Source organism: Halyomorpha halys, unplaced genomic scaffold, assembly GCF_000696795.3.
Source record: "Halyomorpha halys isolate HHAL.00 unplaced genomic scaffold, Hhal_1.1 Scaffold7.1, whole genome shotgun sequence".
NCBI lineage: Eukaryota > Metazoa > Arthropoda > Insecta > Hemiptera > Pentatomidae > Halyomorpha > Halyomorpha halys.
In genome coordinates this window covers 867281-882316 of record NW_027110368.1, presented here as the reverse complement: position 1 = coordinate 882316, position 15036 = coordinate 867281, and the positions used below count along the sequence as shown (strand labels likewise).

At 30.5% G+C, this 15036-nt stretch overlaps 1 protein-coding gene and 1 long non-coding RNA gene across 2 annotated transcripts in view; one reads left to right on the top strand and one right to left on the bottom strand.

Annotated features, from left to right (window-relative positions):
• Positions 1–3924, bottom strand: part of ft (cadherin-related tumor suppressor fat) — a gene marked incomplete in the record, with an annotated part of 431831 nt that extends 427907 nt beyond the window's left edge. The window contains 1 exon segment of the mRNA XM_067048526.1: positions 3789–3924.
• The window catches only part of LOC136796043 (uncharacterized), a 273628-nt gene that overhangs the window by 227241 nt on the left and 31351 nt on the right, over positions 1–15036 (top strand). The gene's annotated exons all lie outside the window — the stretch shown is intronic.

Sequence of the window (15036 nt, the reverse complement as noted above, 5' to 3'; positions counted from 1 at the left end):
TCGGTCATGTAGAATTTATTTAATTAAAAAGCCACAATCGATCAACGAATTTAACAATCACTTAAATTTTAATTTACGTAAAAAACTACACTATCACTGATTTTCATATATATTTCATATTAATAAATATTTTTGTCTCAAAGATTTTCCTAAAATGTATATCTAAGAAAGAAATCTTCTACTATTTATTAATTAAAAATTATTTATCAAACTCGATAAATTATTTATCGGTTATTAAAATCAACGTTTCAAGTGGTATAGGTTTTTATTTATAAAATATTATCTTTAATAATCAATATTATACCTTTCCATAGTTTATTGGCTGATAAAGAATCAAATGAAAATAAATTTATACTTTTAATAATTTTGGAAATGCAAACCCCAAAAGAAATTAACTATATAAGAGGTTTTGAAACGCAGAACTTTTTTTTTTTTTTTAATAGAAATGTTATTATTACACAATTTTTTTTTACCGTCGGAATAAATCTAAACAGAGCTGGCACTATTCTTTAATTTTTTATACAAATCAATAATTGTTAAAAAACTCAACATCATATAATGAAACTTTTTCCTTTCGAATTTATAGGCATAATAATGTAGGCGCATTGTCTAACGTAGCATTAAATTATTGTGCCAATATAGAATTTCCTAAATTTACTGTGGATATTAAAAGTCTCTCCAGAACAAGGAATCCGGTTTTACTAACACATGGCGATAGAACCGGATAATACTAAATAAAGTAAATGGTATCAGAAATATCTATCTACCAATAATTTGGTAATCTAAATTATTTGTAAATAATTAATTTAAGTTTTCTTTTAATCCATAGGAATTTAACAAAACACCTAGACCTAAAGTCCAGATTTTGGCATGGAAAACATTTTAAGTACATGTAGGTTATACTTATAAGAAGAAAAAAATATTCCAAAACAGTATAAACGTTAAAAATAATATATCAGCTGAATAATTTCACTGGATGAAACAATAGGGTTTAGCAGTCCACGCCCTCATATATTCTTTGCATGTTAACCTAACCTTTTTTAAAAAATAAGAATTTTTTTTTATTTACTTATTTTTTATTTATTTATTTTTGGTTTTGTTTTGTAAATATATCAAACCCGTGAATAATTAAGCTTATTTTATTATTAAAACTTATTATATTAAATCATTTTTTTATAATTATTAAAACACCAAAAGCTTATTTTGGACGAAGTAATTGATACTGACATATTTATATCCCTGGCTTTCGACTAAATTATTCCAAATTCATTCTTAAACTTAGTAATAGATAAAACCCGTTTACAAATTTATTATTACACTTTATCCGATAAACGTAAATTCTATTTAAGAACCTTGTTCGCAGTTCATGGACTACATGACCATTTTAACATAACTATTAGGATTGCCAAATAATGACATCAGATTTTATCAATGCAGAACTAATTCAATTAAGTTAATTTTAAATTATGTTTATTATTAATTAAATATTTATTTTTGGCAGTAGAATTTACATGGAAGTTTTATTTTCTTTGTTTAAGAAATTTTTACCCTACTCTCTGAGTAAGATTTAAGATGTGTCAGATATTCAAAACTAATGACTTTTCTAAGCAATCAACAAAAATTATTTATAGTATCTCTGCACGCCAGACAATATTCGCGGTGTAGGTTTTGCTTGTTATATTTCCGTAAATAATTTTAATTCATGCTGATAGGAGAATTTGGTGGTTAAGTCAGTATTGTGCCTACCTCTGAAGGGTAGGGCCCTTTTAAGGGTTTCTATTGTTCACTGAATTGGGAAAAATCCGTTGGGGTTCCAGGTACTTTGTAGGTAACATTCCGGTTGGTTGAACCTAATAATTTAAAATCAGCCTAGCCTTGAATCAAAGTATCTTAAAGCTATTGAGAGTTTTTTTTCAATTTGAATTATAATGTTTATACTGATTTTAATTTGAAATAACTATTTTAATGATGCATCGATGATTTGAACTGATTTTACGAGGTATTTATGGTGGCTATTACCCCGGTTTTATCATATTTTGGTCATTTTTAATACCTACTTTCTTTTAACTATCTCTTCCATAAATCGTGTACAGTTACCTTCATTTGATTTGGGGAGGATTTTTTATAAACCTTGAACATACAATTCTGTTTCTACTTAAGGGAATGAACTCGTTATAAAAAAAAAAAAAAAAAAAATCCAATTCCAAAGAGAACAACTGGAGCCTATCCATGAAATGGATCGTAAAGCAGTGGATAAATACAACCCTACAAGTAGTGAACATAAAATCCTCCAAGCCTATACATTTTACAGTTTTATTACTTTTCTATAAAATCGCTAGTTGCACTAGTCACTATTCAATGATATATATTAATTGCTTGTTTGAGGTTTTGATGTTTGTCGGAATGCAAGCAGTACTGGCAAAGTTTCAATTTCGCCATCTAAATCATAGATTAATTAGAATCTCCAATTACAGTTACAGAAATTATTCTTCAGGTTTTATTCTTTACTTTTATTATTTATTAACGAATTATATATATATAAGGAATCACAGAGAAACAACTTCATTATTTCCTTATCTAGATTTTTAAAAGAAATAATTAAAGTTTAATGTATTCATTAATTTCTGAAATCGGCATTATTTGAAAAAAAATTATGAAAATTAGTCGTTATTTCTCCAACGATTTTGTTTTGTTTTTTCTAATTACTTATGGAAAAATGTTCACGGGAATTAATCTATGTTAAACCCATACAGTTAAATAGAGACATAAATGTTTTTAGAAGCATTGAACGATTGGGTGGGAGTATAAGCTGATACTAGCCCGACTATGCCTAGTGTTCTCCGATCAAGAGTTCATCCGATTTACAACCTTGAATTCCGCGACCCCTCCGCTGTTGGTTCAAACGGTGTTTGCTTCCAAACCACGTGCCAGTATTTTCGTTTTGATAGCGCTATCGATAATGAATTATCGTGGTATAATCTTTTAACGATTTTGTTTCATTAAAACTAACTCGTTTTAACTTTCGACAAGTGCGTGTTTGTAAGGTGAGATTGTCGGTAGCGTATCAAGAAACTTGATGAGAGAAGTTTAAATATATTGTTTTACGATAGAAGTTGGGTTTGCGATAATGCATGATAAGCATTAATTAGTATTAAATTAAAATTATGGATGATATACTTTTTTTTATGAAAAAAAGAATCATGAATAAATGAATGGAAAATCAATTCAATTAAATATCGACAGGGCGTATGTGCCTTATTATTTTGAATAGATTATTTACCAAATCGATTATTTAATTAAAATTATCGCTCCTATGCCGTAAAGTTAAATGTGCTTACCTCAAAAGTTACATAGCAAAAGGAATTTAATAGTAGTAATATCCAGTTGTTAGGGATTCTTATACCAACGTAGTTCAGCAGCAATTCATTCAGATAACGTAGCTTTTCATGATTATAAGACATCCCAACAGGTCATGGCATCGCATGAAAAGCCGATATTTTCGCACAATACGCACTGTTTACACCACTGACACTGCTCAGCTTGTGAGAACTGGTGACTTCAACGCCAGAGCGGCAGATTTTACCGGAGACTTTAACGGTCGTTCACAGCAGAAGGTGATAATATTAGACATACTAACAAGATTGTTGTAAAAAATCGATTTAGTTGAATAAGGTTATTTACACACTAATAAAAAAACAAAACAATAACACCTTGAATAGATGAGAAAATAAAGGGCAGGCAGACAATGAGCGCCTTTGTCACTATATTTAACATGCTAAATAACTCACTCAATTTTCTGTTGAAAGAAGGCAAGTTGAGGATATGAGGTTATGAAGAGAGTGGCAGAGAAGACAATAAGTGCGTTAAACCATGAAGAGCTAGAAGACACAAGACACAACACACCGCCCGCTAACCAGTTCGGCCTCCGACTGACTGGCCCAGGTATTCCAGGCGCTGTTGCCAGCTCTACCTCGCCCACCTCTACCCCATTCGCGGGGGGTGTCCTCTTCTCTGTCATTAGCCTCACAATATACTCGGGTCGTCGGGGATCGTCCCGGCGACAATTACATCATTACCTCACTTTATCTTTGTCGGATCATTAAAAAAAAAAAAATCTGATCTTTAAACGGTTCCTTAAAGATGGAAAGGCTTCTTAACAAGAACCACTTCATACTATTGATACCTAATAATAATATTTGTTTTTATTTAAAACAATTTACTCTTATTTAAAAAAAATAATAATACAACAAGTAAATTTGATATGAATTAAGATATAAAATGATACAGACTTGTGGGCTATCTACCCATTGTTATAGATAGGTCCGAGAGCCCAGGAGAAGAAATTTTTTATCACTTCAATGAAAACTATATACAGTCATGTGTCATAATTCATGATTCTTCCAACTACAATTAGTGTGAAGAAAACTGTCGTATGTTTCAGAAGTTACAAAAATTTCATTTCTGAGTTTTTTCAAGTAAAGAAAAAATGTTGGGTTATCCTTTGTTGAAAAAAGGTTCGATTTTTATTTGGACTATTTAACAGATATATTAAAAAGTAAATCTTGAAGCATTTCAGGTGCAAGTCCTCTGAAGTTTATTTTAGTCGAGAAAGACCTAAATTGTCTACACTTCAGACCGTCGTAGAACCTTATTTATTGTTGAGGAAAATTTCTTAAATATCAGCTCTAATAGAGATGCTTTTTTTTTTTTTTAACTTCAGAAATCAATGATTTTTTTTCTCACAAGTAGTTCTTTCAAAGTAAAAAAGATTTAGATCTTTATTTGAGGGGAAAAAAGTTCCTCAATATTTTTGTCACTTATTGAAACATTCAAAATCTTATAACAAAACTATTTGTCCTAAAAAGATCAAAATAATCCTAGTGAACAAATTCGTTTTTGAGTTCTTTTTCAAGTGATGAAAAAAGCGTTGGTTATTTTTTGTTGGATAAAGGATTTATTTTTAGTAAAACAATATGAAGATACATTAAAAAGTAAATATCGAAGTCCCCTGAAGTTTATTATATTCTTGAAAAACTTAAATTTTTCGCTTATTTTTCATTCGGAGCTTCATATAACTTAAAACTTCCTTCAACACAAAAGCGTTAATAGCGTATTATTTACAGTAGTGTAAATTTTCTAAAATATGACTTTTAATAGAAATCCGTCCTTCTGATAGTTCCTGTGGCATAATTTTTCATAAACCAAAAGTTTCTTCCCAACAACGAAAGAAATTAACATTTTTTGTACTTTTAGACCATTATGTGTAATTTTATTACATAAAAGGAGCATTGATAATTTTTTGAAGGATTTTGAATTGTAAAAAAGTAATTTGAGAGGAATTGGATTGTTTAATGGAGTCCCAAAGCTTAACTCCGCATAGACCTTAATATAGTCATGTAAATGAGTCTTTTGTAATCAACTGGAAGCTCAGACCGTTTGTCCAGTAAGTGTTGTAATAGTCATCTCCTATTTAATTCTCTAAATTGTTTTAAATTAATGTTGATTTCTCTGGATAGAAGGATGTTTTACTCATCTACAAACTTGAAAACTATTGATATTATGGTTAAATTAAATTTACATAGAATATAGAAGGCTATACATTTTTTTTTTTGTCTTTTCATTGGTATACATTAGGGGTATTCATGATCTTTAGTTTAACATGTTAAAGCGTGTTAAATGGAAAAACTTATGTTAAATGGAGAAATATTTCCTTCTTTTACCATGTTAAAACGATATAACATATAACATGGTTTAGAGTCTGGTACTAGGTCTGTTAAATGGAGAATGACGGCATGGAACAGACCAGCAGAGTTCGTTACCGTTTTATTGGTTGTTGTGTTGGGTTACATTTTGTAGCCGTAGTTTGTGTACTTGTACTACTCGTAGTTTGTATTTTGATTGTATTAGTATTGTTTTAGATGTTTTTAAAAATAATAAAGAAATGGCTGACAATAATAATAATGATAGTTGTCAATTAGCTCATCTTGATTCTCTTACTTATAAGACAGGCATCAACAAGGCACTCAGTGGCCAAACTTTCACACAATTTCTACATTTCACTTACTTTAGGCATGTTGTAATAAACTACTTTAATCAAAACGTAGAATTAAACGATAACATGAAGGTTTGGAAGGAAAGGTTGTAAAACAAGTCGCCAAAAAACTCCGCTAGGAGCTCTTATACAGTTAATATAACTTTAAATAGGGCTGCTCACCATCCTATGTTTATTACATTTAACGTGGTAAAACATTTTACCTTTAACAAAACATCATGAATACCCCTATTGTTAATAAAGAGCAAAATATCTATATCGAAGCATTATGAGTTAATCGGAGAATTTAAAAGCTAAAATAATGCCAAATCGCGTCAACTTTTTTACTCTTCCCTTGTCCTTTCTGACAGAAGGTGGTTTATCTTCAGAAAACTAACCTTTTCTAACTATTATAGGGGGAATTTTCATTCTGTGGGGCTGCTACAAAATAAAAGTCTACATCTCCTGGTCGGATTCAAATCGCCGTCACTTTAGACTCGTTATTGCAAAAGTGAGGTCTCAAATTGACTCGTATTTTGTGAGCTACTGATAAATAAAAGTTAGCTAATATCATTACGGCAAATAAAATCTGCGTTCTAAGCTGTATGGCTTAGTAAAGTACGAATCCGTAAAAAATTTATTAGCACTAAGTCGACTGGTGAACATTGGAGGTTGAGGTGGGTGGATTGCTTTAAGGTTCATCTTGCGTTGCTCTGTGGATAGAAGTATGTTCACAGCGATTAATTGTATCAGCACTGAATTTTGGGATCGCTTTTTTATTTGTATACTATTATTCTTAGAGGATCTAACAGGACACAATAATATTTGCTGAAAGCGCAACTCAACCTAAACAGGCCTATGTTTTTGTGGAATACTGTTTTATAAATCATATCAATTATGTTTTCAGAAATTTTTATTCTTCAATATAAATCTCATATATGACGTTCCTCTATATCAATATCACTATAGATAGAACCTTAGCTTTATATTTCACGAACGTGACGGCCGTGAGGGTTGGGGAGTAGGTCCCAGAGTACCCGGTTCAGAACGTTCTGGGTTCGACTCCCGTTTGGGGCAGTTAATATTTATTTATTCCAGTGATCCTGAGAAATTAATCTTCGCACTCCCACCTTGGTTAGCACAGGGCGGCAAAGAATCCATCGGGGTTCGCAAAAATATCCAATATGCCCACTTGCCGGACTAGTGCCCCCACCAGATACCAATGCCAATAGATCTTTGTTCCAAAATAAAAAAATATATAGATGTATCTTATAAAACAAAAACAAAAAAAATATATTGGTATTACATGGGTCCAATTATCAATTTTGTGGAAATCATCCATCAACCCCATTAGAACGTCGTGAGAAAGCATGTTTTATTTTTTATAATTATTTGTTAAATTTTATTCTAATTCTTTGTCTTTATATAATAGAATACATAAAAATGTACGTATAAATTTTGTTTATTATTAAACTTTTATTTTTATTATAGCCTAAAGTTTATTATGTTAATAATTAGATAGGTTTATTTTAAAAATTGATCACCTAATGGTTATAAATATTGTTAATTTCTGTCTATATGTATTGCATCGGTAGCTTCAAAAAATACTTAGGTAAATATTTTTACTTAAAATACTTAATTACTTGTTCCAAATTATTTAGATTGAACCATAGTCTGGGTAAAAGCCATGCACTTAAGTATTAGTGACAAAATATACCCAGTAAAAAAATATATTCTTCTAAATATATAATATCTTTTATTGAAATATTTATAATTATATAGAAATACATAGTAATAGTTTTTTTTATTTATAAAGTTCTCCGGTCTTGAGAAGATTCCTGACAATAATCAGTGCTCCTAGTAGCTCTCATGATGTAACATTTTTTTTAAAAATAAAGAGTTTTTCGCTCTCTATAACTTTTTCTCCATCAATAAACGTTAACCTAATTACTTAAATTTATAGCTTACTTTATATATACTTTTTAAAAAAATAGTACATTACTAGAAATAATTGCTTACATGTAAATATCGTATATCGTGGTTTTGTTTTTGCATATGTGATAGCAGATCTTGAACAATTAAATTTCTGTAAGAGTTACATTCATTGCGGCCAATCAATGAGATTTCTTTAGGTAGATGCAATTAAAAGAGTTCGAATAAAATAATTATAGAGAGTTTTCAATAATATTTTATGATCATCATGTGTTATGTAAATCGAGCGGTTCAAATTAGTGTTCATGATAGCAATAATTTAGTGTGAAGTAAGACTGTGATGATTATTGGTTATTTATCAAATCATATATTACATTTTCATGTACCAAATTTTTAAAATATTGTAACAACAGTGTAATTTAATTATATGAGGTTGGGGTAAAGCATAATGTGCAAAATTAAGTTTGCATTCAAATTTATTATTAATTCATTATATCTTTTAAAAAAAAGACATTTTTATTTATTTATTTTAAATAAGGCTAAATATCAAAATATTGTGAAAATTGAGTTCCACCAAGAATTGGCTGTTCATAATTTTTTTAATGTTGACCTTTATCGCCGATTGCAAATCAAATTTCTTTCATTGAAGTCTAAATGTTATGAAATGTTACGGAAATGTATTCAATTTACTATTTGTGATGATGAGATATAATGGAAACATATCACACAAAGTATCAAAGTGTAAAATTAAAAAATATATATGAAAAATCTCTCAGGAGGAATGAATCTAGAAAAAAAAATATTTTTTTTTATTTGCCAACTAATTTTTTTTATTTAAAATGAATTCTATTTGTATAAAACAATTTAAAAGTAATTTTTTTTTTTAATTGTATAATATTACAGTCTGTCTTACATTTATAGACAATGGTAATAGGGATGATAGAGCTTAGTTAAAAATGATTACAAATAATATATGTACTCCCATAAGCCACACAATTATACCAGATAGGATACAATTAGTAATAAAATAATTAGAAATTAATTATGAAAATTATTCTTTTTAAACATTATTCATAGGGATAATATTATACGTAATAATGGCCACCGTAGACTCTTCATTTGAATATATTTGATGCAGTTACGTTGTCAGCGTGTTTCGATTACAGAATCGTGGGTGGAAGTGGTTGCACTTGAATGACAACAAAACAAGGCTGTGTTCACGCTTGTTGAATACAAACGAGTCTGGATAATATGGCAAGATAATTAAAGAAAATCGTTCCACCCCAACATGTTTGTGCTCATCTTGTTTGTATTACTATCGATCATTGGACATCTGCCAATGTATTTAAACTTTATGATTATACATCTTAGTGCATAATTTCCTCACATAAACGGTTATGACTACGATTAAAAGAGTTGCAGATGTAAAATATTTTTATTACATTCGTAGTATTATTTCTAGAACCCAAGAGAAGAAAAAAAGAAGTTATTCCACTCCAATTTTTTATTTCTTTAATGAAAGTTACCGGCGGTTAAGTATCAAAATTGAGGAATCTGCCAATCATAATGAATACCCTTACATATTCAAAATGACGGCTGTTCCAGAAGTTAAAAAAAATTCACTTTTCAGTACACCCGATTTGAGAATTAATGAAAAGTTGTCTTTACTTTAAATTTTAAATTAAATTTAATACCTCATTTTTTCAAGTTTAGCATTGTAAACTTAATTGAAGAAGGAAAACTATTTTTATTCTTAAAGACAGAGGTTTTTTTTTTTAATTCATAACTTAATTTATTGATGAATATTATAATCTGCCACAACGTTGTTGGGAAATAGGTAATAGTGAAGAATGGTCTCATTCTTACTAAAATTTAAAAAATAAAATAAGAATAGAAATAAGTGAAAAAAATTACATAAAAATAAGGAAAATATCTTTCAGAATATATATAAACCGAAGGGAAAAAAGAATGAGCATAATCAACCTATGCATACAAAAAAACATAATTATCACAAAAACAAAAATAAATAAATAAAACAAAAAATAATCACTCTTATATTCAATATTTATACTATCGACCTGAGGACACCCTAGCCCACACTATCCCTCACGTGTGGGGTAGAGGAGGGCTCTTTGAGATCCCAGCGCAGCCCTCTCACCGCGTTACTGGTAGTAAGCCAGTGGAGGCTGAGTAAGTGCCTGAAGCCGCAAACACTCAATTTGAGTCGAACACCTGGCCACTGTTAAATGCAGAGCAACATCAACATTAGCAAGTCGGGTGGATAAGTGAGCTAGTAGTCTCGCATCAATTGTCCGAGAAGTATGTTCCTTTTCTAGTATATATATATTTCATTCCCTAAACCATTTTCTTGCATTCAGATTAATGCTTCTAGTTCCTGACCTCAAGAACAGAACAGACTACTTACATAAGGTCCAACAGCCTAAGCGCTCGTCTGAAGTTTTCGAAGAACTCAAGAGCAAAAAAGGGTATTTTTTAAAATATATTTATTTTATTTATAGCTCCTTATCATCGCTTGTGTAATTAAACTGTCCTGAATAGCTTGTTTTACAAAGGTTACACCCAGGCAGGTGAACTCCTTCGGCAATTTGACTTTAACTTTAGAGAATTTAAAGTGTAATGGGATTTTTTTTCTTCTCTTTTTGAAACGAATGATTATACCTTTTGTTTTATCTCCATTGATGTTAATTATTTTGCATGTGCACTTCCCCAATTATGCGCTTACCGATTGTTTTCAGTTTTACTTGCATTTATACTTTAACATGTGATGGCAATGTCTGCGAACGCAGATACTGTGGCATTCTGATACATAGTGAAAAAGAGTGTATTTTTTCAATTTCGTGGTTAGGTTTGAAAGACTACTGTCTGTCTTCGTTGTGTAGGAGTGACCATGTGCAATCTACTTGTTAATTGTTATTGCTATCTAACTCACCACATCTAAATAAACCAAATTAATTTATTTTTGTTGTTAAATTAAGTTTGTTTTTGTCTGTAGAAAACAATTCATAAATTACAAACAATTCTCTAAGAAGTATCTTTTTTTTTTTTATTGAGTTTCAATGTGTGGATCAGGAACTTTTGCTGATGAAAAAAACATAAAGCTCAAATTATGCCCACCTGCTGTAACACCCTTTCACTTGATTTAAAATTCATATTATCAGGATAGTAATACAGTTACTTACATTAAACATGCCGAGTATAAATTACCATTTGCATCCCAGAAAAGAAACATGAAGTTTTATTTTTAAATACCATAAAAATTTGAAAATTACAGACCGGCCGCGTGCCAATGCAGAATCCTCTGCATGCCTTGGTTTGACCACTGATGTGGCTTCTTGAAAATAATTGAGTAGCCCTTGAATAATCGGACTAGAAATCTATAATTTTGGCACTTATCAAATTTAGTGTCTTTCATGAAATCTTATACTGCTTATTGTCGGAGGATTTAATGATTATTTTTAAAATCATCGCCTACCGCGTTTACCATGGGATGCACATATGGCTCTCTTAAGAGCTCAAAATACCTGAGAGGTACAAATCACTTGGACTCTAGTGAGAAACTCCAGGCGACCTTCCAGCCTGCTCATCAGGATGCTTGGAGCGCACGCACGTTCTGGAACTGAAGCAGCACCGCTACGGGACAATCATCGCCTCTCAGATCCGTTCACTGCCTGGGGTGAAAGTTCAGCAGGATCTTCATTTTCATCCTCACTCTGTGAGTGCGTGAACTGAACACAGATCTATTATACCTGGACGTTGCGTAGTCAAAACTAGAAAAAAAAAGCTAAGTTAGAACAATTGCAAGGAGTATTCAAATATTAAAACGTTTGAAAATAAATTGTATATAAAAAAAAAAAATCCGTATTTTTATATACTATAAAATGTAATCAATGAGTTTTTTTAAGTATAAAAACAATTTTATAACAAATTATATTAATAGACATTATGTACAATGCTGGTTAAAATAGATCCGTCAGTTCTATTATTTAAAACTTTACGGAGGTTATTTTCGTACATTTTTAAAATTTTATTTTGTAGTATTGCATTCTGACGTATATTGAACTAGGACGATTAACTTTCTCATGAAAATTGGAGAATTTGGATGGAATAAGATCAGAGAAAAATGAGATATTAAGGCAATGATGTAAGATATTGTTGGATACACAGTGTGGAGCATTGACTTTTATTCGGAGGACTTGGGACTGAAAGGATTGAATGCGTTTGATGTTAGAAGTGTTGATGTTTTAGCTGTCGCCCACAACTCTAGTCCAATCCAAGTCCAAGCATATTTCTAATAAAATCCAATTTTTTTTTAACCTTACTTTATGTTTACTATATGCATCAAGTTTTGTAGTTAATTATTTTGGTCAAATTTGTTAAACAAAAAGTCAATACAATTTTCCAATTTCAGGCTTTTATTATGTTAAATAAAATCTTTGTGTTATGGGAACTATTAAAAGTGAGTTGAAATACGGTAAATTACATGGTTAAAGATTTGAGTTATATTTTAATTGAATAAACAAAAATAAAATAGGTTTGGTATCTATTGGATTCCACCTCACCAGTTAAAAGTTAATTTTAACCTTTTATGTTCTTTAATATTCTATTTTTTTTTCATTGACGCGACAGCCTGTGGAGGTCCAAGGCCTCGTGCGGTGTACTCAAGAAATACATGGTTTTCCAGGTCCTGACGTGGTTTTCATAGGGTGGGTCCGTCACTCCCACGCCTATTTTTGTGAGTGCCATCCATTGGCTAACGGACCTCACAAATGCCCGGGGGGGGGGAGGGGTAATTGTGAGTGAGTAGTGCCTAATTTTATGCTTGAGAAAATCCCGGGTAGGGTCGGGCTCGAACTCGCAATCTATGGGTTGGCAGACAGGCGCGTTACCACGCTGTTACCGTCACCCCTTTAATATTCTATGTTAATCTAAAATTGTATTGTTTAATGTGCTTTTGTTGACTGAAAGTTCTATGTTAAAAGCTATTTTATTTTCGTTTTAATTACCCTCAATCGTTTTTTTTTCTCGAATTTTCTCAAGAAAATGTGATCGTTTTAAACTTTATATTGCCATCTGCCAGTGTTAGAACTCCCTTAACTACGTTTAATTACATTTTTTTTTTTACTTTAAATTTTAGGGAATGTATAAAATCACGAGTTGATTTTAAATGAATTGATGTTTATTTTTACTTCCATTTACCTAAATATTCTACATACAGTAAGGAGAAGTATTACCATAGTGAAAAATTTTGAATTCGAGTTTTTGTATAAAATACACGTTTTGATATCCAAATAACCAAGTATAGTGAAATGATATGTGTGTGTTGCACACACGCATACCTTAGCTCTAAAACAAAATCTCCAACAAAAATTAAATAACTTATTTAGAAAAATTATATGCTAGAAATGTTGTATCAACTTTTTAGTTAAAATCAACTAACCGGAAGTGCCACTTTATATAATCGATTTTTCACATTTTTTTCGATTTCTCCAAAACGCCTCATACGATTTTGATTAAACTCAGTGAATCAACGAATAATTAAGTGGCCTTTAATATCAGACAGGTTTTATCTTATTTGTAATTGTCTAACAGAAAATGCCATTTTACATAAGTAATTATATGTATTATTTTAACGTATTATATTTGTTTTCGATAATGGCTTTAAGTATATTAATTAAACTCGAATATAGCAGTTAGATCTTATCTTCATTAAATTAGTTTGAAATGATTAAATGCCGAATGTTCAAAAAACCTTCTTCCAAAGTGCCTTTAAATTGTTTTTTTTTTGTTTAAAATAATTCACCATCATGCATTGTTAGTAGTGATGAAAAATGGATTAATACGAACTATGAAAGAATAAAATAGATAGATTAATTTAATGAAATTGAAAATGTGATATAGATGAATATATTTAGTTATTATATAGTTAGGATTAATGATTTAATTAATTGCATATTATATCTATTTAGTTTATGACAGTAAACAACATTAAATAATAAAAATATTTGGTGAAACAATATAAATAACTTCAACAGGACTCGACCAACCTACACCTGACTTAGGAGTGGTTTAGGGCTCTATAAACTGTACCAAAGAGCACAAAGCTGATCTAATTAAACAAATTAGAACCAGAGATATATAAAAATAACATATAATAAAATATAACATAAAACGCTAGAAACGTTTGTCTTTGTTTAAAACCAATATTACGCTCTTATAACTGCATTAAATCTAAATGGTGATAGTACAGATAAAAGAGCAAACATTCAGCATTCAAAGCGTTGTATTAACGTAGAAATTAACAAAAAGTAAAGGAATTATCAACGATTATATGAACAAGGTTTTGGGACCTTCTAAGATTAATTTCTTCCCAAAACATGGTGTTGAGTGTAAAGATATGTGATGCTCGCACCAGATTTGTAACTTTAGTCATAAAGTTATATTGTTTATCCAAATCTTGACATTATTCATGCTACTTTTCTAGCCGGTTAATCCGTAGTGCCTATAGAACGGTTAATCGAGCTTGTAATGAGTAACCAAAGTGTCCTCTGCCATTAGATTCCGTCAATAAATCACAAATAATAATTCTTTACAGAGAGAACCGTTCATTCCCGAAGAATATTAACTTTGGGGCCACTGGTATAACTCGTTAAGCCCCTCATTAGTAGATACTTGGCATTACTATCACGATTTACACATCGACATAACATCGTTTCCTTTACGTAAGTACCTTCAACTTCTTTGTCTTCCGAGACATCGTCTTCTCGCTCTCCAGACTTCGTGACTCAGCTTGCACCACTAACTTTCTGCAAGCTTAGAAATGTTATAGTAAATGCTAATGATAATAGCCTCTCCTATCTCAGATTTATTTATGTTTGTATGTAAATATGCCGTTGAGATGGCTTTTCTTTTGATCTTAACGTTCTTATAAAAACTAATTTCCTACTAAAAATATAGTTCAAGCACAAATTATGAACAAATTGAAAATATAAATTCTCTTGACAATGATAAAGACAGGACATGAAAATTAATGTAGAAAGTACCGATACTTTAAG